Raw genomic sequence first — 6,377 nt, forward strand, 5'->3', positions numbered from 1 at the left:
TTGCAGTGAGCCAAGATCTCGCCATTGCACTCCAGCCTGGGCGACAGAGAAGACTCTGTCTCAAAATAAATAAATAAATAAAAATTAAGAAAAAACAAGGCCAGGCACGTGGTGGCTCACACCTGTAATCCCAGCACTGTGAGAGGCCTAGGCGGGCAGATCACCTGAGGGCGGGACTTCGAGACCAGCCTGACCAACATGGAGAAACCCCCGTCTCTACGAAAAATACAAAATTAGCCGGGCGTGGTGGCACATGCCTGTAATCCCAGCTACCCAGGAGGCTAAGGCAGGAGAAGTACTTGAACCCGGGAGGCAGAGGTTGCGGTGAGCCGAGATCGCGCCACTGCACTCTCCAGCCTGGGCAACAAGATTGAAACTCCGTCACAAAAATAAATAAATAAATAGGAATTTATCCAATGCATGGCACAAAATCATTTGCTTTTTGTGTGCTTTGGCTTCTCAACTCCTCACTACTTGGCCACCCTTACATAGATGTGTTCTAGTTTGCCCCATGTATCTCTAAAAATGGGGTTCTATAGCCGCACGTGGTGGCATGCACCTGTAGTCCCAGCTACTTGGGAGGCTGAGATGGAACGTAGAGGCTGCAGTGAGCCGAGATCATGCCACTGCACTCCAGCTTGGGCAAAAAGAGTGAAACTCCATCTCAAAAAAAAAAAAAAAAATTGTCAAGAGAGAACCCAATAGGAAGCCTTGTGACAAATGTGAAACATTTCTTTATAAGTTGAAATCAATCACTCTCTGGGTCAGTTATTTCAAATAGCTATAAATAAATTGTTAGGAACATTCAGCTAGATTTTAAAAAGTGATTCTCGGAGCCCTCGCGCCCACCACGCCACCATAAAAAAATAAATAAACAACAACAAAAAAGAAAAAGAAATAAATTGTACAGACTTGTGAGCTAATTCACCTTTCACCGTTTTACTCCACAGAATAACTAAAGATGAAACCCCCTTCCCTTTGCAATCTCCATTCCTCCCCCATCCCTGGAGGGTGTGGGAGGAGAAAAAGAATAACCAAAGATTTTTTTCTTATGCCTCTGGCATCCCCCCAGGCTACCAATTTAATAGCACTGTTTCTTTTTAAGTGCTTGTCTTAGTTTAGCCCAACTCATTTGTATTGAAATAACATTGGTCTCAAGTGGTTATTACTTTTCTTCTTACAAATCACTTGTTTAATAATCTATTCTAGTATCTTAATAGAGGTAGATTCAAGCAATAGTGAGAAGCTTCCAAAATCCTGGTCTCTTTCTAACAATGTCACTGAGTTGCTATGTGACCTAGGGAAGGTCACTCTTTTAACCTAGATGTTTCCTTTAAAACAATGAGAAAATTTGATCTACCACTTATTAAGCTCACTGTGCCAACTACCTTTATTTGATTTTTGCCACGATCTATGCAGTAAATATTCTCCCTGTTTTACAGATGAGAATACTGAGGCTTAGATACATTTAAAACCTTACCTAAAGTCACTCATTATAAGTGGTGGAGCTGCTAGATATATAGACTCACAGTGGCAAATTTTTACAAACTCCTTATGCTGCGATTGACTTTAGGACACTATATGGCCATTAACTGTAATCTTATACCAAATGATACAGCCTAAAAAAATAGACTTGCTTTTTTAGAATTAAAAAAAAAATAGATTTGCTTGAGGATCTAAGTGCTCGCTACTCAACTAAAAGACAGCAATTCCCAAAGTGTTTTTGAAGGAACACTAGTTCCGCCAATAGCCTCAGGATAAAACAGCTGTACTGTCAAATGTTTGACATACATTTCATACTACTGTGATTCTTTTGGAGATTTAAAGGGCTCTGCAAAGCACTTTAGAAAAGAAACTTGTATAATATTCTTGAGTCACAGAGCTTGAGTTTCCTGAAGCACGTTTAACATAAGCTGTTACAAGGTGGTAAAGTTTTTTGTTTTGTTTTTTTTTTCTTTTTACTCATTAGGACTTCAAGAATGTTTATCCAGAGAAACAATGAGATTTAAAAATGTGTATTCTTAGCTGGGCTCATTGGCTCATGCCTGTAATCCCAGCACTTTGGGAGACTGAGGTGGGCGGATCGCTCGAGCCCAGGAGTTGGAGACCATCCTAGGCAACATGGCAAAACCCCATCTCTACCAAAAATAAAAAAATCAGGCAGGCATGGTGGCACACACCTGTAGTTCCAGCTACTCGGGAGGCTGAGGTGGAAGGATCACCTGAGCCCGGGAGATCAAGGCTGTGATGAGCCATGATGGTGCCATTGCACTCCAGCCTAGGTGACAGAGTGAGAACCTGTCTCAAAACACACACACACACGAGTTCCTGGGAAAGCAAAATGGAGGGGTGTGTGTCTAACCTAATGGTCTGCAATCTGGCCTACAGCAGGAAGCTGGAAGAGTTCAAAGAGGGTATTCTGGCCGATAAATCCCTAGCTACTAGAACTGACCAGGACAGCAGAACAGCATTGCACTAGGCATGCTCAGCTGGACATAAAGGAATTGATGAATTTTTGTTGCAACTTGGAGTGCCAGTGAATGATAAAGACGATGCAAGTTGGTCTCCTCTCAAATTGCGGCTTCTGCTGGCCGGGATGAGATTGTAAAAGCCCTTCTGGGAAAAGGTGCTCAAGTGAATGCTGTCCATCAAAATGACTGTACTCCCCTACATTATGCAGCTTCCAAAAATAGGCATGAGATTGCTGTCATGTTACTAGAAGGCAGGGCTAATCCTCATGCTAAGGACCATTATGAGGCTACAGCATTGCACTAGGCAGCAGCCAAGGGGTTTTGTGAGCATCTAGGTTGGTGACACATCCACATGCCAGAAGAGTGGTGCACCCCAACTTCATGGGAACAGAAGCTCCTATGCTCGGGACCCTTCTGGACCTCACCCTATGTACCTCTTCAGCTGCCCATTCATCTATACCTTTATAATGTCCTTTATAATAAACTGGTAAACAAGAAAAAAAACACACACAAACCCAAAAACAAAAAAATTAGCTGGTCATAGTGGCACATGCCTGTAGTCCCAGCTACTCAGGAGGCTGAGGCAGGAGAATCACTTGAGCCCAGGAGGTCAAGGCTGCAGTGAGCCATGATCGCACCAGACCCCTGCGCTCCAGCCTAGGGGATGGAGTAAGACCCTGTCTCAAAAACAGCAACAACGACAACCAACCAACCAACATCAACAAAAAACCAACCAACAACAATAAAACAAAAACAAAAATAAAAAAACCCATATATTCTTATTTAAATCTCCAAACTGCCTATTTGGATAATGCTTTAATTTTTAAAATGGGCCTACTCCTGTCCTGGTGTGTCCATTATGTGACCTTCACAAACAGCCTAGTTAGGGATGTGCTATTATCCCGATTTTACATTTTCAGGGAAAGGTCTTGAGTTGTTAAGGAATGTACTCAATGCCTTACAGCTAGAGAAAGGTGAAACTCAAATTCAAATTTTCGCAATCCAAATTCAGTACTCTTTCACTTAACCACCTGTAATGTGTATTTTTCTGCCGTTTATCATTTTAAAAGCTTGCTGACATTTTTTAAAACAAGCAATTTTGAGAAAAAGGAAAGGTTATATTAAAAATATAAGATGACCAGCTGGGCGCGGTGGCTCACGCCTGTAATCCCAGCACTTTGGGAGGCCAAGGTGGGTGGATCTCACCTGAGGTCAGGAGTTTGAGACAGCCCGACCAACACAGTGAAACCCCATCTCTAGTAAAAATACAAAATTAGCCAGGCGTGGTGGCACATGCCTGTAATCCCACCTACTTGGGAGGCTGAGGCAGGAGAATCGCTTGAACCTGGGAGGCAGAGGTTACAGTGAGTGAAGATCATGCCATTGCACTCCAGCCTGGGCAACAAGAGCGAAATTCCGTCTCAAAAAAATAAATAAATAAAAATAAATAAATAAATATATGATATATATGATGACCTTACAGTTTTAATAGTAAAAACCATATTTGGGACTTTTCCCTTTTAACATTACTCCTTAGCATCAGCAGTTTAGGGTTTGGAATGGAAAACAGGCTATACCTTACTATGTTTGAGTCTTGTGGGAAAACAGTCTAATCCTGGAAAGAGCAAATTAGCCCACAGCTATACCTGTTTACCTAGTCAATGTGTGTTTGTTCTGTCTGAAGATACTTCAAAAGTAACAACTGTAAAAGAGATTACTGCTTTGATCAGAGAATCTGAATCCCCTTTGTTGACCATGAATGATTGGTCTTTGTGATGTTAATGTTTCTTTTAAGGAATATCAGATCTGTAAATGCACCTTAATTACAGGCAAGCAGTTTTGGAGGGAATTTGTGACAGCATTTTATGGAAAGTCTTTCCTAGTTCCCCTTCAAATCTAATTATAGTAGAAAGATTGTTTTAGGCCAAGCAGCAAAAAGCTATAATTATTAGTGCTTTCATTAATGTTCATGTAGGTCAAAAAAGTTATCTTATGAAGAATAAGATTTAAATCTCAAAAATGCTTAATTTTCCCTATAAAGCACAGAACAACATGCAGAGCCTTAACTGAGATGTCCTTCCTAACCTGTTCACCATAATTATGCTGGCAGCTCAGGAGGCCGTTTTACGAAGACTTTACATTTAGAAACAGCACGTGGGAATCCACAACTCAAACAATTTCTGATTCCCAAATTTTATTTTTAAATTTGCAACCAACAGTCCAATTAGAGTACATGAGTACCATATGGAGAGAGAAATTTTTTTTCAGTTCTGCTATGTTCATTTTGTGGTATTAGGCTGAGTTTTTTGTTGTAAGAAGAGAGATATATATATCTCTCTTCTTACGTGTATATATATATATATGTTTTTTGTTTGTTTGTTTTTGTTTGTTTTTTGTTTTTTTGTTTTGTTCTGTTTTGAGAAGGAGTCTTGCTCTGTCACCAGACTGGAGTACAGTGGTGCGACCTCGGCTCACTGCAACCTCCGGCTCCCAGGTTCAGGTGATTCTCCTGCCTCAGCCTCCTGAGTAGTTGGGACAACTACTCAGCTAATTTTTGTATTTTTAGTACAGACGGGGTTTCACCATGTTGGCCAGGATGGTCTCGATCTCTTGACCTTGTGATCCACCTGCCTCAGCCCCCCAAAGTGCTGGGATTACAGGTGTGAGCCACCTTACCCAGCTGAAGACATATGTTAATACAGAATGTTAGATGTTGCTGAAGATGTGAGGAAACAGAATTGCTAAACTGCAGATAGGGTGATTTACTTAGACATGAGGAAGAATTTCTCAACAGCAGAGTGAAATCTTATGTGGAGGTGGTTTGAAAGTTGCATACTTTATGAAATAGTATGTGGCAAAGACTGGGCACACAGCAAGGCCTGTTCTAAGAGGAACATTTCAATTGATTGCATTTGTTACTGTACATGGTATTAAGTCCCAGAATGGGATTTTTCTACTCACCTGGTTGCAATGCTAGTAATGACCACCATTCAGCATTGTATACACCAAGTACTTACCAACTGCTACCTTCCAAGGATTTTTTTCAATATTATGTTAACATTTAAACTTATCATTTAAAAAGCTATGAATAGAGCCAGCCTCGCCTGTGTATGAGGAAAAATGATATCTCTGAGGTTTAAAGCATACTGAATTAACACATTCCAAGTCATTTCTTCTTGTTGTTTTTTTTTTCCTAATTATGGCAGCAATTAGCTTTGCAGCATTGCATTCATTCCAAACAGCAGGGATGGAAAACAATAATCCTGTTTACCTGAAGCTGCAGAGAGTGTACCTAGCTTTGTTCCCTCCCCAGCCTAATCTAAATGCTTTGCTAGGTGCCATCCCACACAATAGACTGTGACTGAGTCACTAGCAAACCCTCTCCCTCACCTGGTTAATTCACTTGTCACTGTAAACCTCTGCAAGGTCAAGAAATAACAGATAACAGGTCATTTCCAACTTAATAAGGTGGCACATTTTACTTACATTCATTTAAAAGATAGAGCCCTCAGATATATGAATACTTGTTTTAAAAAAATCATTCGATCTGTTAAAATTATCACAGGGAAAATAACAGAACTCTCTTGGATTGTTCTTGACAATTAATGGAATAGAAAGGTGGCAATTGTAAATGCTTTTTTTTTTTTGTCTTTGCAGTAATGGAGAAGAGTAATTTATTAAATGGACACATTATTTACGTTTGAAAAAAAGCTGCATCTCATGCTAGGAAAATAGGTTACAGGCAATTTTGCATTACAATGTGAACATGTCATTAGTTTTAATTTTCCACACCAAAGATTGTAGGGTAATTTGCTTTCATTAGAATGGAGTAGTTTCTCCTCTACATACATTATCTTTCAAACCTCTATTGCCTCCATGAGAGATTTTAGTTCTTCTTTTCTTAAT

The 6,377-nt window shown here is 40.2% G+C and overlaps 1 pseudogene; it reads left to right on the forward strand.

The window, feature by feature from the left end:
- Positions 1 to 1,757: 1,757 nt before the first annotated feature.
- On the forward strand, positions 1,758 to 4,546 carry LOC100978550 (26S proteasome non-ATPase regulatory subunit 10-like; annotated as a pseudogene).
- The last annotated feature ends 1,831 nt before the right edge of the window (positions 4,547 to 6,377 follow it).

Source organism: Pan paniscus, chromosome 14 (genome assembly GCF_029289425.2).
Source record: "Pan paniscus chromosome 14, NHGRI_mPanPan1-v2.0_pri, whole genome shotgun sequence".
Classification (NCBI taxonomy): Eukaryota; Metazoa; Chordata; class Mammalia; order Primates; family Hominidae; genus Pan; species Pan paniscus.